At 39.5% G+C, this 27,943-nt stretch overlaps 1 protein-coding gene across 11 annotated transcripts in view; it reads right to left on the bottom strand.

The window, feature by feature from the left end:
• The window catches only part of LOC134351811 (CYFIP-related Rac1 interactor B), a 197,088-nt gene that overhangs the window by 131,945 nt on the left and 37,200 nt on the right, over positions 1-27,943 (bottom strand). The window contains exon 2 of one of the 11 annotated variants that reach the window (XM_063058519.1): positions 2,152-2,219. The exons of 9 other annotated variants lie outside the window; for them this stretch is intronic. The gene's annotated coding sequence lies outside the window, so the exon portion shown is untranslated. Of the gene's footprint in view, positions 1-2,151; positions 2,220-27,527; positions 27,648-27,943 lie in introns of those variants that run through there. One more of the 11 variants, XM_063058517.1, reaches the window with a different exon arrangement.

Here is a 27,943-nt window from a genome sequence, read left to right as displayed (position 1 = left end):
TCTGATCACACCAAAGTAATATAATTACCGGAAGAAACTAAAGAAAAACATTGTCAATGATTATTTCTTTCTGAAAAAATATCTGATTCCAATATCGTCTACACTACCATCGTAGAGAGTATTCTCACATCAGCCGTTACCTCTGGTTTGGTGCCACTTTTTTCCCCACAATATACGAAAACTGTCAGGTCAGCAGAAAAGGTCATTGGCTGCAGTCTACCATCACTGCAGGAAAAATTATTATGGACATTGCACACATAGCAAAAGCCTCTTTGAAAAGGCCCTTCTGGAAATTGAAATAGGGCTATTAGAACAAAAACTTCATGCCATCTTAAAAGTTTCTTCTCCCAGTTAATTTTATCAACTATGGTAGTTAGTCCCACCACAACTCTCTTTTTATAATGCTGTTTACATTGTAAATACATGCTGGTATTTATGCAGTTATCTACAGCTTATTCCATATCCACCATATTTTCTTTTAACTTATTTTATATAACTCTATTCTGTATAATGGTTGAATGCTGTTTTTGTTGCACGTCACACCCTGTCCCCAACACACCACAGCAAACTCCTAACACATGTATATGGTGAATAAAGTCTATGCTTGATCCTTTTTACATAATGAAAAATAGATGCAGGAAAATAAAGTGCCTGATTTTGAGGCAAGGGCATTAGTTCAGAAAGTAAATGTAAAGCTGCAAATACAGGAAGCAGTTGAAGTAATCAGCTCCTACATACTCCAGCATTCAGGGTATGTTCAGTTAGTGCTTCTGCAATGTAAATTCTAACATCATTTCAAACAATCCAACTTAAAAGTAGAAAGCGGTGAATGCATTCATAAGATTTATTTGTTAGCACTTATTCAGATACAACACGGAATAGGCCCTTATGGCCCTTCGAGTCACGTCGCCCAGCAACCCCCGATTTAACTCGAGCCTAAACACGGGACAATTTAGATTCAGAATCAGAATCAGGTTTATTATCACTGGCATGTGACATGAAATTTATTAACTTAGCAGCAGCAGTTCAATGTAATACATTGAAAAAAAAATTAAAATAAATTTAAAAACTAAAATAAAAATAATAAATCAATTACAGTATAAATATATTGAATGGATTAAAAATATGCAAAAAACAGAAATACTGTATATTTTAAAAAGTGAGGTAGTGTCCGAGGGTTCAATGTCCATTTAGGAATCGGATGACAGAGGGGAAGAAGCTGTTCCTGAAACATGAAGTGTGCGCCTTCAGGCTTTTGTACCTCCTACCTGAACATAAACAGTGAGAAAAGGGCATGCCCTAGGTGCTAGAGGTCCTTAATAATAGACGCTGCCTTTCTGAGACACTGCTCTCTGAAGTTGTCCTGGGTACTTTGTAGGCTAGTATCCAAGATGGAGCTGACTAGATTTAGCAACTCTCTGCAGCTTCTTTTGGTCTTGGGCAGTAGCCTGCCCCCCTAATACCAGACAGTGATGCAGCCTGTCAAAATGCTCTCCACGGTACAACTATAAAAGCTTTTGAGTGTATTTGCTGAAATGCCAAAACTCTTCAAACTCCTAATGAAGTATAATCATTGTCTTGCCTTCCTTATAACTACATTGATATGTTGGTACCCGGTTAGATCCTCAGAGATCTTGACACCCAGGAACTTGAAACTGCTCTCTCCACTTCTGATCCTTCCATGAGGATTGCTATGTGTTCCTTCGTCTTACCCTTCCTGAAGTCAACAATCAGCTCTTTCATCTTACTGACATTGAGTGACAATGACCAATTAACCGACTATCCAGTACATCTTTGGAATGTGGGAGGAAGCCGAAGAAGACATAGGCATTCCACAGGGAGGACATATAGACTCCTTACAGATGACATCGAAATTGAACTCTGATATCCTGAGCTGAAATAGCATTGCACTAACTGCAATGCCACCATGGCAACCATTGGGCAATAATGCTCTGAATGGACTCAGAAATGTGGTAGAGTGGTTTGTGAAGATTACATCATGTGAAGGAACAGACTGATATTGTCTGGTTGAGCAGTGAACCTACAGCATGCTAACAGACTCTCAGATGCAGCAGCAAATCATAAAAACAAGATTCTGCACATGCTGGAATTCAGAGCAGAGCAATACACACAAATACTGGAGCGACTCACCAGGTCAGGCAGCATCTATGGAGAGGAATGAAGAGCTGATGTTTTTGGGCCAAGTTCCCTCATCAGGACTGCAAAAGAAGGGGAAAGAAGCCAGAATAAGAATGTGAGGGGAGAAGGAAAGAGTACAAGCTGGCAGGTTATAGTTGAAACCAGGTAAGGGGGAGATGGAAAAGGTAAAGTGATGAAAGAGGAGGAATTTGGATAGGAGAGGAGAGTGGACCATGAGAGAAAGTGAAGGAGGAGGAGGGGCATCAGAGGGAGGTAATGGGTAGACCTAGTTATTGCTCAACAGAATAGCATGGAAAAGATGAATTATGACAGCAAGCTAGTAAATAATATCAAAGTGGATATTAAAAGTTTTCTCAAGTATGTTAAAAATAAAAGAGAAATCAGACTAGATATAGGACCACTAGAAAATGAGGCAGGAGAAATAATAGAAACCATCGAAACCATAGAAAAACTACCGCACAGAAACAGGCCTTTTGGCCCTTCTTGGCTGTGCCAAACTATTTTCTGCCTAGTCCCACTGACCTGCACACGGACCATATCCCTCCATACACCTCCCAACTCTGTATCTGTCCAATTTATTCTTAAATGTTAAAAAAGAACCTGCATTTACCACCTCGTTTAGCAGCTCATTCCATACTCCCACCACTCTCTGTGTGAAGAAGCCCCCACTAATGTTCCCTTTAAACTTTTCCACCCTCACCCTTAACCCATGTCCTCTGGTTTTCTTCTCCCCTTGCCTCAGTGGAAAAAGCCTGCTTGCATTCACTCTATCTATACCCATCATAATTTTATATACCTCTATCAAATCTCCCCTCATTCTTCTACGCTCCAGGGAATAAAGTCCTAACCTATTCAACCTTTCTCTGTAACTGAGTTTCTCAAGTCCCGGCAACATCCTTGTAAACCTTCTCTGCACTCTTTCAACCTTATTTATATCCTTCCTGTAATTTGGTGACCAAAACTGAACACAATACTCCAGATTCCCTCTCACCAACCTCATCATAACATTCCCCCTCTCATACTCAATACTTTAATTAATAGAGGCCAATAATGGGGGACAAGGAGATGGCTGATGAACTAATTGAGTATTTTACATCAGTCTGCACTGTAGAAGACACTAGCAATATGCCTAATGTAGTGTGTGAAGGAAGAGAAGTGGGTGCAATTACTATTACAAAAGAGAAGCTGCTCAAAAAACTGAAAGACATAAGTCATTCAGACCAGATGAACTGCATCCTCGGGTTCTGAAAGAGGTAACGTTAGAGACTGTGGTGGCATTAGAAATTATCTTTCAAAAATCATTGGACTCTGGCATGGTGCCAGAGCACTGGAAAATTGCAAATGTCACTCTACTCTTTAAGAAAGGAGGAAGGCAGCAGAAATGAAATTTTGACCAGTTAGCCTGACATCAGTGGTTGGGAAGATGTTGGAGTCAATTAAGGATAAGGTGACAAGAGTACTTGGTGAAACACGACAAGATAGGACAAAGTCAGCATGGTTTCCTTAAGGGAAAATCCTGCCTGACGTTGGAATTCTTTGAGGAAATTACAAGTAGGATAGTAAAGGGGATGCAGTGGACATTGTATATTTGGACTTTCAGAAGGCCTTTGACAAAGCGCTACACATGAGGATGCTTACCAATTTAAGAGCCCATGGTATTACAGAAGAGTTACTAACATGGTTACAGCACGGCTGATTGGTAGGAGGTAGCGAGTGGGAATAAAAGAATCCTTTTCTGATTGGCTGCCAGTGACTAGTGCTGTTCCACAGGGGTCAGTGTTGGGACCACTTCTTTTCATGCTATATATAAATGATTTAGGTGATGGAATAGATGGCTTGTTGCCAAGTTTGCAGATAATACAAAGATTGGTGGAGGGGCAGGTAGTGTTGGGAAAACAGGTAGGATGCAGAAGGACCTAGACAGATTAGCAGAATGGGCAAGAAAGTCACAAATGAAACACAATGTTGGAAAATGGTTGGTCATGCACTTTGGTAGTAGAAAAAATGTGCAGACTATTTTCTAAATGGAAAGAAAATCCAAAAATCTGAGACACAAAGGGACTTGGGAATCCTTATGCAGAACACCCTAAAGGTTAACTTGCAGGCCAAGTCAGTGGTGAAGGTGGCAAATGCCATGTTAGCATTTATTTCAAGAGGTCTAGAGTACAAGAGCAAGGATGTGATGCTGAGGCTATATAAGGCACTGGTGAGGCCTCTCCTTGAGTATTGTGAACAGTTTTGGGCCTCTCATGTTAGAAAAGATGTGCTGGCATTGGAGACAGTCCAGACCAGGTTCACGAGGATGATTCCAGGAATTAATGGGTTATCATACAAGGAATGTTTGATGGCTCTGGGTCTGTACTCAGAAGGATGATGGGGGCATTGAAACCTTTCAAATGTTGAAAGGCCTAGACAGAGTAGATGTGGAAAGGATGTTTTCCATGGTGGGAGAGTCCAACACAAGAGGGCAGAGCCTCAGGATAGAGGGACGACCTTTCAAAACAGAGAAATTTCTTAGGTGAATTTGTGGAACTTGTTGCCACATGCAGTTGTGGAGGCCAAGTTATTGGGTGTATTTAAGGCAGGGGTTGATAAGTTCTTGATTGGACATGGCATCAAAGATTACGGGGAGAAGGCCGAGAACTGAGGTTGAGGAGGAGACTAAAAAAAATAGGATCAGCCATGATTGAATGGCGGAGCAGACTCGATGGGCCACATGGCCTAATTTGCTCCTATGCCTTATGATCTTATGGAAACAAACATCCACCAAAATCAGGATAATAATAATGCCAAAATTAAAGACAGTGAAGCCTTGGCAAAAATGGTTGCAGCCCTGCACTGCTTATGTTTGATTAAGGAAGCGGGTGAGATCAATGCCTGGAGGTGCAGAAGAAACAGAAAAACAAGCTCTATGAAAGAAACCACTTTAGTTAATTGAGGCATCTACAGAGAAACAAAAAAATAAGCTTTCTCGGACACAACTATGCAAGTTTTCAAGTCACAGAAAATATTCCAGTGCTATACATGGCGTTTTTTTTCCAAACAAAAGGCATACAGTATGACATATAGAAAGAAAGTGAGCTGCAAGAGAATACAATAGTGATCCTGACATTATTGAAGTTCCTATTACAGCAGCATTAAAAAGCCTGCTTCCTCCTTTTTGAGTCTTGACTGAGCTTGGATCATGGAAATTTGTCTCATTTCAGAGCATGAATTTTATGATTCCCTAAAACATACGTATTTTCTCAACTTCCCAGCTTTGAGAAATACAGTAGGTCATTTGAATGATTTGAAAAAGTTGCCTTTTACATTCAATAATTTGATTCAAATTATTTTTCCTATACAAATTAAAAGTAAATTAACCACAAATTAAAAACATAATTACAAAAGGGTTTCTTTATAGTTAAAAATTCAAAAAGGAATAAGTCAACAAAATGACAGCAGCAGGAGGAGGCCCTTTGTTGGTCAAGGTCTACCATTGATGTTGCCTCCTGGTGTTGTCTACATGAAACACCAGCCAGTATGTCAGCCAGGGCAATATGGAGAGCAAACTATTACCCATGCAGCAAGCTTCCCTCTCCACTCTGTTGATGAACCCAAAGGAATGGCAGAGAAAAATGATAGTTTGCTACCAGAGTTGCTGCAGAAGCTGCCAGTCAGCATCGAAGTCAATGTAGGACTGCCTTAGGGTCTCCAGCTCTAGATTTCTCCTCTGGGTTTACTCCTGAAGACATGAGTGAGTATAGCAGCAAGGCAACAAAGGTTTGAGAACAGAGTTATTTTTAAATTAATGACAGCATTATTATAGAGATATTAACAAACCATAAAAATATAAGAACAAGGAAAAGGAAGGCGACTGACATGGTTCAGCCATGAACGAAGGGCTTGAAGCAGTTTTCAAAAGAACTAAAAGATAATCAACAAAAAAAAAGTCTTAGGGAAATTGACTAATAAACAGATGTAAAACTGAAAATAAAGGAACTGCTCATACTGAAATCACAAAGATCATAAATAATAATGGCCTTAACCAATCTAACTCTTTTGAAGCCTTCAGATAACGGAAGTAACAATGATGTTGATACCTACTGATTGGAAATAGGAAATTTAGCATCAAGACTGAAAGTTTACGGAGAAAATACATATCTACAGACATGTAACTTAATGAAGTAACATTTTAGGAAAGAGAAATTAACTGAATCTTGTGGTATTAATTGTATGTGTTATATTGAGACTTGTTTTTAATATCTTTTGGGAGCCTATAACACGTACTCAGACTAAAATAACAAAATAATTTATAAACAAAAACAAAACTCATAGGAATACTCAGATCATGGAGCATCATTGTGTGATGAGAATACACATAGATTAAGATGTTGGCTGTCCTGTGCTGGCACCAGTGGGTTCAGCAGTTGGTCTGCCACCTGTCTTCAGGAGAAAGAGAGATAAGGGAAACAATAGAGCAGCATTTGGAGATGTTAATGAAGGGACGGGAGAGTTTAACGGAAGGAGAGCTGTCAAGATCGGCTCCTCCTTTGAACCCTGAACTGTTTGAAGTGATGGACAGGCGATACTCCAGCAGGGGAATAAAAAGGGACAGGTTCGCTAAGGCAAGACACACACGACACCCCGAGGTAACGAGACCCTGGAAGCGGTGTGTCTCCCACAAGTCGGTGGGAAGTTTTGGACGGCTGGTCGCGGGATCAAGCATAGACGCACAGGGTGGAAAGGCACGATCGGCGGGAACCTGGTGTGCGTCCACCCTTGCCTGGGTGCCAGGTTCACCGCAGAGAAACGATCGTATCTGGAAACGGAGGGGTCACGGTCGGTGACCTCAGATGACATCACAAAGGGCTCGCACGAAAGCTGACTGCGAAGAATATCGAAGGTCTGTGTGTGGAAGCCGTTTGAATATTCATTCGTTTTGCTCTCTCTCTCTCTCCTTCCCCCCACTGTCCATCTCCTACGGCAGCGATTACTGCGAACTGAACTGAACTAAATTGAACTGAACTTTGCGTCACTTTGAAACTGGTCATTTACCCCTAGACAACGATAGAGCTTGATTGATCCTGTTATCTTAATTTTGTGTACATGTGTGTTTATCATTGCTGAACTGTTGCATTTATTATCCTTTTGATTAGAGTACTGTGTTGCTTGTTTCTTTAATAAAACTTTCTTAGTTCTAGTAATCCAGACTCCAACTGAGTGATCCATATCTGCTGGTTTGGCAACCCAGTTACGGGGTACGTAACAATTGCAAGAGAAAACCAGAGACAAAATTTCACATCAAGGACCCTTTATCAGAACTGTTCTGATGTTTATCCCATCAGTTTCACAAGCAATGGTGGTTTTCTGTTTTTGTTTTGAATTTCCAGCATCTGCAGTTTTCTTGACCCACTCACAATTATACTTGCATAGTTCAAGCTAAAGTAAAAGGCAGACATGAAAATCTTCATTAGAATTACATCAGAAAAGTATAGGACAGTGTTTATAAAAGCAGCTTTAAAAAACTGAGGGATATTCATTTCAGCAGAAAAGCTACAATAAAAATGGCCAAAATTATGGAAGTTTTACCTTTCTACAGATCAGTAAATAAGTAAATGTTTCTTTCTGAAAAATACATTAAAATCTTGGATGTAGAAAGTTGCTCACAGTGAAAGATTTCCAAGAAGTTTCAAATTCATTACAAGAGGTTATTGAAATCACCAACATTATTTTTTAAAATGCTTGTAGATACTAGAAAAATATAAGAAGGACATGCAGAAAAACAAATTGGAACTCATTAAGTCACCACAGAGTAAATGGAATACTTACTTATTTACTGCTCATTATGACTACTGGCACTTAAGGCAGAAATGAAGGTCCTTGAACATCTTGTGTTGCAGGTGTGGTTTAGGGTCTTCAATTCTGCTTCTGAAGTTCAGCACCAAGTTGCCTTTGGTCTACTGCATTTCCTCTGCCCTTCAGGGATACAGTGAAGTGCTGTTTTGATGATGGATTGGCCTCTCTTCTGATCACATGCCCAATCCATCTCCAATGCTTTCTCATGATGAATGGGGCCATGTCCTCTTGATAATACTGAGAAGCTGGATGCAGTTGGAGTTCTTTCTCGGCCAAAAGATACAGAGGATCTCCCAGAGGCTCATGGTGTGAAATGGAGACAACTTGGCAAGGTTGTTCTTTGTCATGAGCCAGCAGTCTGACCCATACAAGAGTATGGACAGAACTAGAGCCAGCAGTCTGACCCATACAAGAGTATGGGCAGAACACAGCTCTAGTACAGCTTCATTTAATGTGGACAGATCCCCATATGTTGCTGAGTGCTCTGAAGACATTTCTAGCTTTGCTGAGTCTGCATAGGATGACGTCCTTGGTCCCATCATCCTGCTGAATGATGCTGCACTGGTAGGTGAAACTGCCAGTACTGGGTAAGTCGACGTCACATGCCTTGAAAGGAGGAGGAGACTCCACTTTGGGGGTCAAGGTCTCAGTCTTTCTCTGGCTGACTCTGGCCTGTCCACCAAAGGTACATAAGCTCTGAGTTTTCTCCTGCATGTGTTAGTGTGTATGTGATAGTAATGCAAGGACGCCTGTAAAATCAAGGTCTTCCAAAGTAGTGAATAGAGTCCACCTAATGCCCCTCTGGTTAGTTTTCATTGTTTGCCTCATAATCCAGTAAATCACCAGGTTAAACAATATCACCCACATCACATAGCCTTGCCTGACTCCTGTCTTGACTTCAACGCTCATGTTGCTGTCACTAACTGTGCAGGTAAAGTTAGCGTAGAAACTCTGGATAAGGTGGACATTTTTGGAAGGGATCACATTTGAGATGTTTCCTGTGGATGTGATCAAAAGCCTTTTCAAAGCTCATAAAATTACATACAGTTGTCTCGTCACTCTATGCACTGCTCTGTGATGTTCACAGTGTGAAGATCTGATTGACGCAGGCTCTGTTCCTCCTGAAGCCAGTTTGCTCCTTCCTCAGGCACACATGAACAGCGCCTGTAATCCACTGGACAATGACTTTGGTGAGATTCTTACTGGGCACTGACAAAAGTGTGATGCCACGCCAGTTGTTGCAATCACTTAGCACTCCTTTCATGGGGAATGAATTGTGGAGGCATTAGTAATAATCACTCGATTCTGGAATGGTTCCAGAAGACTGGAAAATTACAAATGTCACTCCACTCTTCAAAAAGGGGGACAGCAGAAGAAAGTAAATTATAGGCCAGTTAGTCTGATGTCATTGGTTGGAAAGATGTTGGAGCCAACTGTTAACGATGTGGTTTCGGGATACTTGGAGGCACCTGATAAAATAGGCTGTAGTCAGCATTGTTTCCTCAAGGGAAAATCTTGCCTGACAAATTTGTCAGAATTCTTTGAAGAAATAACAAGCAGGATAAGCAAAGGAGAATCAGTTGATGTTGCGCACTGAGATTTTTAGAAGGCTTTTGACAAGGTGCCACACATGAATAAAGCAGTGGCTGATTGGCAGGAGAGAGTGTGGAAATAAAGAGTGCCTTTTCTGGTTGTCTGCCGGTGACTACTGGTTTTACATTATAATTCAATGACTTTTTGAGAAATTAAAGAGGCTACAGAAGTACTTAGATTAAGAGAATGGGCACAGGAGTGGTAGATGGAATAGTGTCAGGAAGTGTATGATCATAAACTTCAGTAGAAGAAATGAAGGGGTGGACTATTTTCTAAATGGAAAGAAAATTCAAAAATCTGAGGTGCAAAGGGACTTGGCAAACCTTATGCAGAACTTCCTGAAGGTTAATTTGCAGGTTGAGTTAGTGGTGAGGAAGGCAAATGATGTTAGCATTCATTTCAAGAGAACTAGAATATAAAAGCAAGGATGTAATGTTAAGACTTTATAAAGATCTGGTGAGGCCTCACTTGGAGTACTGAGAGAAGTTCTGGGCCCTTTATCTTAGAAAGGATGAGCAGACACTGGAGAAGTTTCAAGGGAGGTTCACGAAAATGATTGCAGGATTGAACGGCTTGTTATATGAAGAATGTTTGATGGTTCTGGGCCTGTATTCAATAGATTTCAGAAGAATGAGGGGCGACTTTACTGAAAATTATCAAATGTTGAAAAGCCTTGATATAATGGATGTGATGAGGATGTTTCCTATGGTGTGTGAGTCTATTCAGAGGACACAGTCTCAGAATAGACGGCCATCCTTTTAGAACTGAGATGTGAAAGAATTTCTTTAGCCAGAGAGCGGTGAATCTGTGGAATTCGTTGCAACAGTTAGCTGAGGAGGCCAAGTCTTTATGTATATTTAAAGCAGAGGTTGATAGATTCTTGAATGGTCAGAGCATGAAGGGATACAGGGGGAAGGCAGGAGATTGGGGCTGAGAGGAAAAGTGGTTCAGCCATGATGAAATGGCAGAGCAGACTCGATGGGCTAATTCTGCTCCTATATCTTATGATCTTACATAATAATAAATACAAGAGAATCTGCAGATGCTGGAAACCCAAAACAACACACACAAAATGCTGGAGGAGCTCAGCAGGTCAGACACCATCTACATAAATGAATAAACAGTCAACTGATCTGTTGAGTACTTACAGCATTTTGTGTGTGTGTTGCTGAAGATGTGTTGCTGGTTCCCCAGATCATACAGGTTGAGTGTCCCTTGCCAAAATGCTTAGGGCCAAGTGTTTCCAATTTCAGATTTTGGAATATATAATGAGATAGCTTAGGATCGCCATCATTTGCAACTGTGAATGTGTGTGTGTTACCAGTAAGCAGAGTTTGTCTTTCATTTGTTCTTCACATACCTGTACTTAACAGGAAAGATCGTTACATACCATTACGTGAATGAAAATTTAGTGTGTGCAGGGTAACAAAAGCAGTACAGCAGCATCAGGAGAATACCTGAATCAGCTGTTGAGCAATAACAAACAATAGCAGTCTTTCATTCACCAACTACGATGCCATGCTTTTGAGTAAAAAGTTATAGTACACCGTATTTGTTACTTCTTTTAGGTTTTATGTAAGGAATAAAAACAATCAGTATTGTTGACTTGTTCTGGTGTTAAGATTTTCATCAGCAACCATCTTCAAAACTTATTAATGAATTTCTCTGCTGCTTACTGATCAGCAATTGCATTTTCTTTAAAATTTTTTATATCTTTAAAAATGTAATGTCATGCCTTTTCTTAAATTTCTACAACCAGCCTGCTGAATATCTTCAATTTTCTCTTTGTCGTGATAGATCTTTGTTTCATGATTAGTATTTCATTAAGCTACACATGTTCACTCCAACACTGATGAATCTATTCAATACACAATCAAGATCTTCATTTTTTTTTGCTTTATGTATTGTTTTTCTATTTTTCATTATCTTCTGTTCATTACATACTGTAAGTGAGGTCACTTCTGAGAATTGTAATGCAAGTTCAAGGAACAACTCAACTTCCTTCTAAGCCTGGTGCAGTCCTCTGGATTCAACATGGAATTAATAATATCAGATAATCAGCATTTCCTGTTTGCTTTCTAGTATTAGGTGATCCAACCACACATCAAGTTTTCTCCCAGTACGCTCATCTGATCTGCTGAGAATTGCCAGCATTATTTTTTATTTTAACTTCCAATACCTATGTTCTGCAACCCACAGTTCCAGTATGTTTTCTTTTCCTTTCTCTACTATCTCCATTCATCTTCTTCTATTAATCTCCTGCAGATAGATCACCCTCTCTTAAACACTGCCCGCAATTTAGTCACCTGAACAATGTTTCTCTTCATCCCTTCATTCCTTCCACAACATAAAACATATATGCTTTCTCACTCTTCTAGCTATGATGATGGTCACGCAATGGAAATGTTTACTGTATCTCTCACCTCAGAAGCTGCCCCATGTGCTGAGCATCTCCAGCATTTCACTTAGCTTTACAAATTTTCACCATCTGCAGCTTTTCAATACACTCAAATATGCCATGTTACATTTGAAAAGCAAATCCCTCAATATACTTGAATCCACCTGCCTTTGTGCAACATGTGACAGCTCTTCAAATAGTAACTAAAAATATCATACATTTGTGAAAGTAAACTTTTTACAATATCCTCAAATTTAGCAGCACATTTGCATTCATCATCAATCATGAATAAAATGAACTGAAGCATGTGAGAACATCTTGAGAGCCAAAAGGGAAATCAACAGAATAATCACATTACCTTTCAAAAACACGTCACATTACAGAAGAGTTCGAGTCATCAAAAATCTATAGGCATAGATAATTTTGTTTTGAAAGTTGTACATAATATTTCAAATTCCATGTTTTATCCCTTCTTCTATATATAACTACAGTCATTCCTTCAAATCCAGAAGTCAACTCTCCTATAGAACAGATATTCTCCCAACCCACTTCAATCTCTTGGAAAAGTCTATTTTGAGGATAGTTCTGCACTCTGAATGTATCTGAGTATGAAGCAATCAACTAAACAAGCAAGTTCACGTTCCAGCTGTGAATAAACTTCACAGGGTAAATTTGATCCTCCCTGGCTGGAATTCAAACTACTGCTACATGTGTGTTTTAACTACATTTCAAAGGCATAGCAAGTAAAACACCTTGATGAAGTGGTATTATGAATCACTCAACAAGTATGAGTTCTGCAATTGAGATCTGCACACGATCAGAAACTGAGTTAAGAGTTAAGTACAAAACAAGTAAAAAAGCTTGTTTTAATAACAAAACGAGCGAGTCAATTCTATACATTTATCCTCTACAGGGTTCCATAAATAAGAATGAACAGAGAACACCGAACACAATACCACGACAATTCAGAATTTGGTCAGCCAAATATCAATTTGAAGAGTGAAAATTAAACAAAGGACCTACAATGGTGAAAGATGAAAGAAAATACAATCAGTAGCACACTATTATAGAGTCTTTGAAGTGAAACAGAATGAACAGCAGCAAATCAGAGATCAGGAGTGAAAGAGGAGGTGACTCACAGTTGGCAAATGTGCATTAAAAAGCAGCACTTCGCAGGAGTTTCAGCGTTTGAACAGCGGCAAATCTGAAATCGAGATTCATTAGCAAGGGCAAATAAAAATAAGGCAGGTGCAAACTGAGCAGCCTTTATTGCAGTGGACAGTATTAGAGTGGGGATTTGAGGTTTCAGAAAGGAGGCTCGAGTGAGGGAAGGCAAAAAGCTGTAAGATCTTTTTTCAGTTTATTGATTGTTTCCTTCGTTATAATTGCAATTAGAAGAGTAGAGATGCCAGGCAGAATAATTGAATGCTCCTCCTGTGGGATGTGGGAAGGCATGGAGACCTCCAGTGTCCCTTTTGACCCCACTTAAAAGAAGTGCATCCAGTTGCAGCTTCTAACACTCCATGTTAAGGAGTTGAAGCTGGAACTGAACTCCAGATCATTTAGGAGGCTGAGGGAGTAATAGAAAGGACATATAAAGACGTAGTTATATCCTCGGTGCAGGACACAGGAAATTTGGTGGCAGTCAGGAAGGTGAAAGGGAATAGGCAACCAGTGCAGAGTATCCCTGTGGCCATTCCCTTCAACAACAGGTATACCACTTTGGATACCATTTGGGTGGGGGGAGAGAAATGACCTAGCAGAGAAAAGTCACAGCAGTCAAGTCTCTGGAGCAGGGGACAGGGATTCAGATTTCTGGATAACTGGGATCTCTTCTGGGGCAGGTGTGACCTGTATAAAAGGGATGGGTTGGACTTGAGTCCGAGGCACTTGAATTCTTGCAGGCAGGTTTACTAGAGCAGTTGGGAGTAGTTAAAACTAATATGGTAGGGGGATGGGAACCAGTATGATAGAGCTGAGGATGAGCCTGCAGGTGTACAAATAGATGATGGGTGTAACATGAATGTAAGGAAGGACAAGCCAATGATTGGGTACAAATGCAGACAGAGCAAACAGTTAAATTGAGCTGAGAGGTAATGTTGCAGCTATACAGGACCCTGGTCAGATCACACTTGGAGTACTCTGCTCAGTTCTGGTCGCCTCACTACAGGAAGGATGTGGAAGCCATAAAAAGGGTGCAGAGGAGACTTACAAGGATGTTGCCTGGATTGGGGAGCATGCCTTATGAGAATAGGTTGAATGAACTTGGCCTTTTCTCTTTGGAGCAACGGAGGATGAGAGCTGACCTGATTGAGGTGTATAAGATGATGAGAGGCATTGATTGTGTGGACAGTCAGAGGCTTTTTCCCAGGGCTAAAATGGTTGCCACAAGAGGACACAAATTTAAGGTGCTGGGGAGTAGATACAGAGGAGATGTCAGGGATAAGTTTTTTTTACTTAGAGAGTGGTGAGTGCATGGAATGGACTGCCGGCAACGGTGGTGGAGGCGGATACGATAGGTTCTTTTAAGAGACTTTTAGATAGGTACATGGAGCTTAGAAAAATAGAGGGCTATAGGTAAGCCCAGTAATTTCTAAGGTAGGGACATGTTCGGCACAATTTTGTGGGCCGAAGGGCCTGTATTGTGCTGTAGGTTTTCTATGTTTCTATGTACCACAGAGGCAAGATTCAAAAGGGCAAAGACTGCAGGACTGAAGGTGCTGTACTTAAATGCCAGTATCATTCAAAGTAAGGTGGGTGAAATCGTGGCGCAATTAGCGATTGGTTGGTATGACATTGTGGGCATCACTGAGTTGTGGCTGAAAAAAAGCCATAGTTGAGACCTTAACATCAAAGGATATACTTTGTATCGAAAGGACAGACAGGAAGGCATAGGCAGTGGTGTGGCTCCATTGGTAAGAGATGTAATTACAGCTTTAGAAAGAAGTGACATAGGGTCAGAGAATGTTGAATCTTAGTGGGTGGAATTAAGAAACTGCAAGGGTAAAAAAAAACATTATGGGAATAATATACAGACCTCCAAATAGTAGTCAGGATGTAGGGTTGAGACTGCAAAGGGAGCTGGAAAAGGCATGTCATAAGGATAATGTCACAATTGTAAATGGGGACATTAATAATGCAAGAATTGGGAAAATCAGGTTGGTGTCAGATTGCAAGAGAGGGAATTCGTTGAATGCCTACACGATGGCTTTTTAGAGGAGCTTGGGCTTGAGCAGACTAGGAGAAAGGGTATCTTAGATTGGGTGCTGTATAATAACCGAGATCTTATTAGAGAGCTTAACGTAAAGGAACCCTGAGGAGACAGTGATCATATTATGATTGAATTCATACTGCATCTTGAGAGGGAGAAGCACAAGTCAAATGTATTAGTATCGCAATGGAATAAAGGGAATTTCAGAGGCATGAGAGAGGAGCTTGCCCAGGTGGGTTGAAGGACACTGGCAATGGATGTTATTTACTTGGATTTTCAGAAGGCATTTCATAAGGTGCTACATAAGACTGATTAACAAGACAAAATCCGATGACATTACAAGAAAAGTGCTGGCATGGATACAGGAATGGCTGACAGAATGGAGGCACTAAATGGGAATAAAGGGGGCCTTTTCTGGTTGGATGCTAGTGAGTAGAGGTTTTCCTCTGGGGTCAATATTGCAACCATTACTTTTCTCATTGTTTGTCAATGATTTGGATAATGGAATTGATGGCTTTGTGGCAAAGTCTGCAGATGATACAAAGATAGGTACCGGGGTAGGCAGTGCTGAGGAAGCAGTTCGACTGCAGCAAAACTTAGACAAGTTGGAAGAATGGGCAAAAAAAAAAGGGACAGATGGGACAGTTGGAAAATGTATCATAATGCATGTTGGTAAAAGGAACAATAGTGCAGATTACTATCTAAATGGAGAGAAAGTTCAAATATCAGAAGTGCAAAGGGACTTAGGAATCCTCATGCAAGACTCCTAAAAGGTTAATTTGCAGGTTGAGTCTATGGTAAAGAAGGCAAATGCAACATTGGCATTCATTTCAAGGGGAATATAATATAAAAGCAAGGTGATAATGCTGAGGTCAGGCCGCACTTGGAGTATTGTCAACAGATTTGGGCCCCATATCTCAAAGGATGTGTTGTCATTGGAGACAGTCCAGAGGAGGATCACAAGGATGATTCCTGGAATGAAGTGGTTAACGAATGAGGAGCATTTGGCAGCTGTGGATCTGTATTCACTGGAATTTAGAGAATGCAGGGGGATAGCATTGAAACTTAACGAATGTTGAAAGGATTAGATCAGGTGGATGTGGAGAGTATGTCTCCTATAGTGGAGATATCAGAACTAGAGGGCACAGCCTCAAATTGAGGGCGACCTTTTAGAACAGAGGTAAGGAGGAATTTTTTTTTGTCACAGCGTAGTGAATCTATGGAATGCCCTGTCACAGACTGTGGTGGAGGCCAAGTGCATGGGATGTTTAAATCGGAAGTTGATAGTTTCCTGATTGGTCAGGACATCAAAGGATATGGCAAGAAGGCAAGTGTATGGGGTTGAGTAGGATCCAAAAATCAGCCATAATAGAATGGCGGAGCAGACTCGGTGGGCTGAATGACCTAACTCTGCTCCTATTTCTTAAGGTCTTAGACAGGAGGTTCTGTGGATGAGAATGAGATTTCTAGATGGTATGTTGTCTCCTGGGTGCTAGGGTCCAGGGCATCTCAAATCAGTTCCTCAGCGCTCTTAAGTGGGTGGCTGAGCAGCCAAAGGTTGTGGTGCATATAGGTACCAATGACATAGGTAGGAAGAGGGACTAGGTTCTGCATGCTGAGTTCAGGAAGTTAGGTGCCAAGTTAAAGACAGGACATCCAGAGTTGTGATCGCAGGATTGCTACCCATGCCACATGCTAGTGAGACTGGAAATAGGAAAATCATGCAGTTTAACAGATGGCCAAGGAATTGGTGTAGAAGGGAGATCTTCAGATATTTGGATCATTGGGCTCTCTTCCAGGGAAGGTGGGACCTGTACAGAGGGAACAGTTTTCACATAACCTAGAGAAAGACGAATATCCAGCAGGAAGGTTTGCCAGTACTGCACAGCAGAGGGGAGGATGGGGGAAGAGGTTTAAACTAGAATTGCACGAGGATGGATACCAGAATGCTGGAACAGATCGTGGCGTGGTTGTGAAGACAGATGTTCTTGAGACTTAGACAAAGAAGTCAGGAATCAAAAAGTTGAACATGGAGGAACTATGTTCTGAGTTGTGTATGTTTCAATGCAAGAAGTATATCGGAAAAGCAGATGAACTCAGGGCATGGATCAACACATGGAATTATGATATTGTAGCTATTTATGAGACTTGGTTGCAGGAAGAACAGAACTGACAGTTCGAAGATCCGGGGTTCCATTGTTTTGGAGTGGGAGGGGTGCCATTACTACCCAAGGAAATTGTCACGGCAGTTCTCAGCCAGGACAGACTGAACAACTTACCAGTGAGGCTTTATGAGTGGAACTCGGCAGGCCAGGCAGCATCTACGGAAAAAAGTACAGTCGACTACTGCCAACGGGTCTCTGCCCGAAATGTCAACTGTACTTTTTTCCATAGATGCTGCCTGGCTGGCTGAGTTTCTCCAGCATTTTGTGTGGATTGGGACAAACTGTTTTCTGACAAAAGTGTTCTTGGGAAATGGGAGGCCTACAAAAGTGAAGTTTTGAGAGTACAAAGCTTACATATGCCTACAGCAGCAGCAAGGTCATGGACCATATACAGATTACAGGGGAGGATGTGTTTACTGTCTTGAGGCAAATTAGAGAGGACAAATCCCCAGGACCTGAAAATGTGTTCCCTTGGACCAGGGCCCTAGCAGAGATATTTAAATCATCTTTAGTGACGGTGAAATACCAGAGAATTGGCAGATAGCTATTATTGTTCCGCCATTTAAAAAAAGCTCTGAGAATAAACCAGGAAATTTTAGGCTGGAGAGCCTGATATCAGGAGTGCCACAGTTACTGGAAGGTATTCTAAAGGACTGGATATATGAGTATTCGGATAAACAGGGACTGATTAGGGATAGTCAGCATGGTTTTGTGCATGGGAGGTCATGTCTAACCAATCCTATGGAATTTTTTTTTTGAGGAAGTTACCAGGAAAGTTGATGAAGACAAGGCAGTGGATGTTTGTTACATGGACATCAGCAAGGCACTTGACACGGCCCCACATGCAAGGTTCGACAAGAAGGTTCAGTTGCTTGGTATTCAAAACAAAGTAGTAAACTGCATTAGACATTGGCATTGGGGGAGAAGCCAGAGAGTGATAATAGACGGTTGCCTTTCTGACTGGAAGCCTGTGATTAGCAGAGTGCCACAGGGATTGGTGCTGGGTCCGTTGTTGTTGTTGTTTGTTATCTACATTCTTTTTAATGCACATGCACCAATCGTACATGCAGCCTGTTACAGCCATTCCAGACCAGTATTCTTACTTTCTTCTTCTTACTTTTTAACTTACGTTATGTTTTGTTTTTTTTTGCATGGTAACACGTCACAGCTGCACCCTCTCTAACATGCTGGTAGAGAGAGTTTTATTTGGGTTTTTAGTGCTGGAAATAGTTACATTCCGACACGTCTCATTAGCAGGACAGAAGCATGGTAGCAATGTGTATTCCAGGGACCAGCTGCTTGCGCTTATGCCAGCCGGTTTAGCACGCAGGGCGGCGGACACCCCTGCTGAAATCTGGAGGAAAACACACAGAGAATGCAGAGGGGGATCAAAAAGGCGAGGAAAGAGGACAGGGTCGAAACAACAGCAACTTATGGAGAAGAGGAGTTCGGTGGGTAATAAAATGGACGAGTTCACGGCGCTAGCCAGGCATCAGAGAACATTTCGGGAGTGCAGTGTTATGTGTTTCACTGGAATGGGGCTGCACGAGGACATACCCGATCAAAACTTCTCCATGGACGGCTTCCAGACCGTTCGGGCTGACTGGAAGTGCACTGAGAGCGGTAAGCGTAAAGGAGTTGGGTGCTTACTGTTCTGGTTAACAACAGATGATGCAATCCGGGTCATATTACGATCGAGAAACGTGTTTGTAGACCGGATATTGAACTTTTTGCTGTTGGACTTCGGCCATATTCCACCAAGATACAACACTGGGAGGCACGGGAGGTCGTTCCTGCCTGTGGCCATTGAACTTGCAGCTCCTCCCGCGGAGGGTCAGACACCCTGAGCCAATAGGCTGGTCCTGGACTTATTTTCCATCTGGCATAGTCTGCATTTTGGACTTTGATGGTTTGTGGTTTTTGTATTTCTCTATTTATGCTCTGTTCTTGGTTGGTGCAGCTGTAATGAAACCTAATTTCCCTCGGGATCAATAAAGTATATCTATCTATCTATTAACAATCTGGATGATAATGTGTTAACTGGATCAGCAAATTTGCTGGTAACACCAGACCAGGGGTTTCGTGGACAGCAAGAAAGACTATCAAACTTTGAAGCATGATCTGGACCAGCCATAAAAATGGGAGACAGAATTTTATGCAGATAAATGTGAGGTGTTGAACTTTGGGAGGAGCAACCAGGATAGGTCTTACACAGTGAATGGCAGAGTAGCAGAACAAAGGAGTCTGGGAATACAGATCCATAATTCACTGAAAGCAGCACCATAGATAGATAGAGCCATAAGGAAAGCTTTTGGCACATTGGCCTTCATAGATCAAAGAACTGAATACAGGTGCTGGGATATTATGTTAAAGATGTGTAAGACATTGGATCCTAATTTGGAGTATTATGTTCACTTTTGGTCAGCTACCTACAGAAAAGATGTAAATAAAATTGAAAGAGTACAGAGAAAATTTACAAGGATGTTGCTGGGATTGAAGGACCTTTGCATGAGAAGCCACAGAGTGGTAGCAGACGGTTGCCTCTGTGACTAGTGGAGTGCAGCAGGGATTGGTAAAGAACAAATAGGTTAGAACTTTATTCCCTAGAATGTAGAAGATTGAGAGGAGTTTTGATTAAGTGTTTAAAAGATTATGAAGGGTATAGGTAGGGTAAATGCAAGCAGGCTTTTTCCACTGAGGTAGGGTGAAAGGTGAAACATTTAAGGGAACAAAGGAAAATTCTTCACAGAGTGTGTGGAATGAGCTGCCATCAGAAGTGGTGGATGTGATTTCAATTTCAACACCATTCCACTGAAAATAATCTATTTTTACCATTCCATGGAAGTCTGGATAAGTACATGGATAGGAAGGGTATGGAAGGCTGTGGTGTGGATGCAGGTTGATTGGACTAGACAGTTCAGATGGTTTGGCATGGACTAGATGGGCTGAAGGGTCTTTTTCTGTACTGCCATTTTCTATGATTCTATGAAGACCAGATCCTCAGTATGAATATTAAAAGAAACTGAACATAAATGTTGCTTTGCTGAAAATTGATATTGTCCAGCAGAATAAAAAGAGAGCTTTCATTTTTTGTTCACTAACGCTACTTACTACAGGCTGAGAACCGAAAGCCAGCCCCAGCTTCTTTCAGGATGAAGTCCTTCCCTTCATTAGACTGATGTGTAGTATTAATGCAGTATTTTCAAAGACTCCCAGCATATCTCACCATTTAGAAAGGCCAAAGATCTGAAAATTAGCATACTAGTGAAGCTTCCATCAGAATGACCATGTTCCGCATTAATATATTACATGAAGGGAAAGATTAACTTTTGAAAATAGAAATGCAAAAAATATACCAGTTAGAAAAATAAGAATTCTCAACACTGACACTGATTTTTGAACAAACTTTCTAGGCAGTAGCTGAAACATGCACCATTTAAAAACTAATGTTAACCCTTGAAACATTTATATAAATAAACACACATTATATAAAAATACACACACACATACATTTGAACACACACACATATATACACACATACACCATACACAAACACATATATACATACACACACATATACAGAAACATATACACATATACAGACACATATACACAACAGCAGACATCTTGGTTTACTTTGCCTGTTTTAACTTAAGAGTAAATGAGTGCAAAAATGTAGCATTTTTAGGAACCGCTCCCACTGAGACCAGCTCTCTTCCTTGTCTAAACTTGCAAATGTATCTGGATACTTTGGTACTATTTTCTTGAAGTTACAATGATACTAACTGAAAATAATCTATTTTCACCATTTCATGGAGGTTAAAACTTAAATCTTTAAAGACTGACTCACAAATTGTAACAAAGGATCTTAATCTTATCTATATAGGATATCAGTTAAATATTTAACTGGACACAGTTAAACATTTTATAATTTTATTGTGCAGAACACTAAATGCCATTTCATTATATAGTTTGCTCCTTGAGCTAATGATTGAGCTAATGACAAATCATCATAGAAGAAAAACACTGCCACTTTATCATACTGCAAGCACTATGTAGAGAAAATAAACAAACAACAAACTCATGTTTCATGAGCTAAAAAAACCTTGCAAGTTTTTTTTGAAATCGCCCAAGCAAAAATTCTTAAAACCTTTTAACCTATTATGAGTCATCCCCATACCACAAGAACTGTGGGTAGGTCAAATGCATCACTCACATAATATGTCCCCATTTCATCTTGTAATGTACAAGTGAGGTCAGGTGAACATAAAGTAAAACAGAAAAACACAAAAGTGTCATCCAAAAACTAGCAAGACTACATGAAACATATACACTCAGTGGCCACTTTATTAGGGACACCTGCTCATTAATGCAAACATCTAATTAGTTAATTGTGTGATAGTAACACAATGCAGACATGGCCAAGAGGTTCAATCGTTGTTCAAACCAAACATCGGAATGGGAAAGAACTGTGACCCAAGTGACTGACTGTGGAATGATTGTTGGTGCCAGACAGGGTGATTGAACCATCTGAGAAACTGCTGATCTCCTGGCATTTTCAAGCACAACAATCTCTAGTGTTGACAAGAATAGCCAGACTGGTTCAAGCTGATAGGAAGGCAACAGTAACCACACGTTACAATAGTGGTGTACAGAAGAGCATCTCTGAATGCACAAGTCATCAAACTTTGAAGTGGATGGGCTAAAATAGCAGAAGATCATGAAAGTACACTCAATGGCCACTTTGTGTTTATGTTTTATGCCATGAACACATTTGAGAAGTCTAAATTAACTGAAATACTCTGCAAATAATTAACCCTTTTACCTTTTCTACATTAAAAGCTAGAGCAATTGTGCCTTCATCAATGCATTCAACATTGACGGATGACCACAAGAATCAACAAATTAAATGATACCATTCACAACAGTTTCCATCATGAAGGCTCCTTCTTGAATTCTAACCAAGGTACGTGATAGCACATGACAAGAGGACAAAGTCAGCATGGTTTCCTTAAGGGAAATCTTGCCTGACAGATCTGTTGCAATTCTTTGAAGAAATAACAAGCAGGTTAGAGAAAGGAAAATCAGTGGATGTTGTGTACTTCAGTTTTCAGAAGGCCTTTGACAAGCTGCCGCACATGAGACTGCTAAACAAGATAACAGCCCAGGGTACCATAGTATTAATGCTCTAGCATGGATAGAGCATTAGCTGATTGGCAGGAGGTAAAGAGTGGGAATAAAGGGATCCTTTTCTGATCAGTTGTCGGTGACTAGTGTTGGGACTGGTTCTTTTTACGTTGTATGTCAATTATTTGGATGATGAAATTGATGGCTTTGTGGCAAGGTTTGCGGACGATACAGAGAAAGGTGGAGGGGCATGTAGTGTTGAGGAAGCAGAGAGGTTACAAGACTCAGACAGACTCAGTAGAATGGGCAAAGAAGTGGCAGGTGGAAACAATGTCGGGAAATGTACAGTCATGCACATTGGTGGAAGGAGAGAAAATTTAAAAACTCAAAGTGCAAATGGACTGGGGAGTCCTCATGCAGAATTCCTGGAAGGTTAATTTACAGGTTGAATTGGTGGTGAGGAAGACAAATGCAATGTTAGCATTCATTTCAAGAGCACTAGAATATAAAGGTTGCTGGGGCAGTACACCATAGCCAGAAGGGCTGAAAGAGCCTATCGCTAAATAAATAAATAAAATACTTTTGAAAATAAATTTCCCTTTCATCTCTTAATCCAAATCCATACAATCACATTGAAATCAATGAGATTTCAAGTGCACATCAGCTCTAAATTAGAATAGAATCCGAGACACTGGGGAATTGTATAAGACAAGGCTCTGCACTAAAGTCCAAGAAAATTGTGGATTTTTAATGTCCCTTAAAGGAAAAAAAAACTGGATTAGCCAACAAGATATAGTCTATTATACTAAATCAGTTTTCTTTTTAGTTGCCTGCTTTGAATCAACAGGCTTCCCACAATTCTATGTGCTAAATATTTCACAACTTTTGGTAAAGAACCTAAGCAAATACCTTTAGAAAATAGCTTTATTCTTTAACTTCTAAAGCATTCAATAAAAACAAAAAGCACCCTCTTACCCATGCCAAAATGACATGAGACCAATTACTTTTGCACTTTCCCTAACCCCTCCATTGCAGGAATCTATTGCTTAAAATTACATGGACACACATCGAGGATTTACTCCCTATATTCTGGAACTTATTATGATTTGAAAATCTATCCTAATGCTCAAACTATTTATCACATTCTCCAGATACACACTTGCTTATTAATGCAAATATCTAATCAGATATAATCAGATGTGGCAGCAACTCAATGCATAAAAGCATGCAGACATGGTCAAGAGGTTCAGTTGTTGTTCAGACCAAACATTAGAATGGGGAAGAAATGTGATCCAAGTGACTTTGACTGTGAAATGACTGTTAGTGCCAGAAGGGGTGGTTTGATTATTTCAAACTGTTGGGATTTTCATACACAACAGTCTCTCGAGTTTACAGAGAATGGTGTGACAAACAAAAAACATCCGGTGAGCAGCAGTTGTGTGGGCGAAAATGCCTTTAGAGAGGTCAGAGGAGAATGGCCGAACTAGTTCAAGTTGACGGGAAGGCAACAGTAATTCAAATAACCATGCGTTACAACAAAGATGTGCAGAAGAGCATCTCTGACTGCACAACACATTGAACATTGAGGTGGATGGCTACAGCAGTACAAGACCACAAACATACACACAGTGGCCACTTTCTTAGGTTCAGGCCTAAATTGACCACTGGGTGTACATTTGACTCACTGTTCCGTGTTGAACATGGGCATATTTTTCCATTTAACTCTTTATAGTATTGTCGAATTACTTTTGATACAAGCAACATTACGCAATGCAGTTCGGTATAAATTTTAAAAATTGCACAACTGTTAGTTGACTACAACTGCATAACCAAATCTTTGATTGAATAATAATCTCAGCAACAAGATTTTCAATGAATATTTGCAATATCAAAATTAACCCTAATGCCAAGGTTTTGTGGATGGTGACTTATTATATTTCTTTGGGAATAGGCCATCCCGAACAATGTCTGTCACTGCTCTACTTAGGAGCGAGGGAGATTCAACTTCAGCCATGTATTTCATCAGCATTGCTGTGCAATATACCATAAGTGACAATTCAATTAAAGGCCAGATGTCTAGTGTATTTTATAATTATGTGCAAGCTATCATTATGCTGCAACTCACAATTTTAAAAAAAAATCAGCTGGGCAATCATAAACAGTTGGACATAACTTTGGATGTTAAGTCCAAGCCATTCATGGAATTTTGAATTGTCATTTTGAATGTTACATCATCTCTACCAGTAAAATTAAAAGCTACAAAGTATCAATCTATCTGATAACATGTGATCACAGATTGATAAGAAGGAAACAATTAAAGGCAACTAACAAATTAAGGTGAAATAAAATAAGGATGGGGGAGGGGTCAAAACAGAAACCAAAATCCAAAAACTGTGGTAGACTTAGAGCCAAAGACCACAGAGACAAGTTGTTAATCCAATGGACCTAGAAATGATTACCTTAATGGCACCACATTTAGATCATTATGTACTATTGTAGATTAAAAACATTAAGTGAACGGATATATTATCAGCCCATCATCCAAACAATTTTCATATTTTTTTAATTTTATTTTTAAAATTTAAGAGCCAAATCTGAAAGCCATTTGGTTATTACTCAGTTCAAGTTATACCTCAAATGGAGCCTGAAAACCAGAAAGCAAGAAGCTACAGGCTCAAGTGAAGAGTGGGAACCAAAAACCATTCAAAGAAAATTTAAAAATTCATTTAATCGATTCCTTTTGCAGAGCTTATCCACAAATTGTTGAGTGTGAAAGAAATCCAATTGAAATTATCAGGTAGCTTTGTGATTTAAACAGTTGTTTTTTGAGCAAATGAAATGGCCCTTTATTAAAAGCAAAACATTTAGGCGTATCACAATGAGTGGAGGCACACTTCAGAATTACATTTAATATATGACAACTGTATATAGTTGACAAATTTAAAACATCCAAAAGTTCTATTTTTTAAAAATGTATGTGTAGTTCATTCACTTAATTGGGCCATTAGTTAAATGGATAGCTACTTATTTGGAACAACTCTTAAAAGAACAAAAACTAATCGAGAAAATAGCCGGGATTCCTTTCTTTTATTGGGACACTATGCTACTTAATTGGGGAAGGAGAATGGTGCCAAGCAGTTTCTAACTAGCATCACACATCAAAGTTGCTGGTGAACGCATCAGGCCAGGCAGCATCTCTAGGAAGAGGTACAGTCGACATTTCGGGCCAAGACCCTTCGTCCTGAAACTATTTCACTACTTCAAGTAGTTGAATGCACAATGAAGAATTTGAAGGTATCGACAATCATCTTGTCGATACAATGTTACAATGAAAGTTTTGAAGGATACAATCGTCAAAACGATTGAATAAGGCAGTCCACTACCTACACTACATGTCTACACCGATTTTGTTCATTTACAGATCAAAAGAACACAATAGCATACACTGGATTAATTCCCCCATCAATAACTATTAGGAACTAATACACAGTTTTACAGTACTGTAGTACCATTGGTATTCTAATTCATTTAGATTTTCATTTAAATACATAATTTGTAAAGGTAGATTGTCTTTCTTTTAAATCTTTTTAACTATTTCCATTAAATTTCAGCTAATTGGGGCAGCCACTTAATTGGGCCAAAATGTACTGGTCCTGATATGTCCCAATTAACCAGAATCCACTGAATTTGCCACGATCTTCTTGATCAAAGCTATTGATTTAAGAAAAAAACTAAAATGGAATAAAAATAGAAGCTGCATTGTTTATTATTACCATTGCAAAACAAACCAAATTTGCTGCTCAGTATTACTAAAAACTTCTGATCACCAGAAGTGAGTACTTCTTGAGATTCTTGAGAGAAATTGCTTTTTAAGATTGAATAAAGCATGCACTTAGAATTTAACAAACACTGTGAAGATTTCACAGTACAGCGTTATAATCCCAACATTTTAAATTTAAAATAAAACTTTGAATGCAGAAGGAATTTTCTTTGGTGTGGTTTAGAAAGCTTTGTCTCACAAACTGCCTGCCAATCAGTCCAGCGTAATATTTCCGTCCTCTTTAATTATCCCTTAACTTCCTCTCTCCTCTCCATTGCCCTCTTCATCCAATTATGCTTCCTCCTTCTCAAGATATATTCTCAATCAAATGAAATACCAGACACTGAAGATAGAACTTAGCATACTAAGGTCTAAACTTCCCCACTTTTCAATTAATAAAAATCTGTAATTCTGAATTTTTTTCAAAACTGACATGAAACTTTTCAGTTTACAACTTTATTTTTCTGTTGAAACACAACCTGACACAAGTGTTAAAATATCTTCTGCCAGTTGAAGATGATGTTTGCATTGAGCAATAGTATCAACTCATACAAATCTTATAAAATTAAAATAGGTATTGAAGGTGGAAAAGGGTTAACACTGAGTTTTGATCAAAGATGAAAGGTTTATGAATTTAAACTTAATATGAGCATATATTTGTTTGTATTTACATATTATGCTAATTTACTATATGTATATGCTTACTCAGGCTTAACAGTGCCAATTACATTTCTCCATATAAATGTTCAGTCCGATAAAAAATAGGTCAAAGTGAGTTTTTTTAAAAAATAGTAAAATCACAGCAAGTCAACTGAATTACAAATATTGCCGAAAATTTGATGCAGTACAATGAGAGAATTGGTCTGATCAGGAAACCATGGATTTAGTAGAAGTAAGGAAGCACAAAAGGTCACATTTTCTGATACAATTAAAAAATCAACAGACTCTTAAAGCAAACTGAATTACAAGAGATTGTTCTTGATTATAAAACCTGATCAATTTTCTGCTTGATATTGGTTTACAAATACTAAAACCCTCCCATGTAAACTAAGAATATAGTAATCAATCTTAACCAGATCAACAATTAAACATGCAAACCTAAACCAACTAGTTCAACTAAATGATTACAATTGATAACAAAATGCAGTTAAAAGAAAATTTGCAATTCTCAACCGGTATTAAATAGCATAAGTTTCATAATATTTTTTACTAACCTGAAATTGGAAATAGAAATTCAGCACTGACAAAAACTGTCAAATTGTACCAATTATTTCTGCGACAATCAAAGAAAACTGTGCAAACGCGGCTACTGTAGCACAGAGTGGAAGCTGGTTTGAAGCACTCAACTTCCTCATTTATATAAAAGTGACCTCACTGCAAATCTTGGTCTTGCAAAAATAAGGAAGCTCACCAAGTACAAGAGGAAGCAAGAAAACCCCCAAAATACAAAAGTGTAGCATTTCTATTTTGGCATATTATGCATTTTACTAAAATGAAAATCGCAATTAAGCTTCTAACTTGACTTTTTTTTGGGGGGGGAAGAAAAAAAAAGCAAATATCTTTCGATCACACATAATTGAACTCACAATATGGCTCTACTTTCAAATTTTAGCAGCACATTACAGGAGCC

Source organism: Mobula hypostoma, chromosome 9, assembly GCF_963921235.1.
Source record: "Mobula hypostoma chromosome 9, sMobHyp1.1, whole genome shotgun sequence".
NCBI lineage: Eukaryota > Metazoa > Chordata > Chondrichthyes > Myliobatiformes > Myliobatidae > Mobula > Mobula hypostoma.
This window is presented reverse-complemented; position numbering and strand designations above follow the sequence as displayed.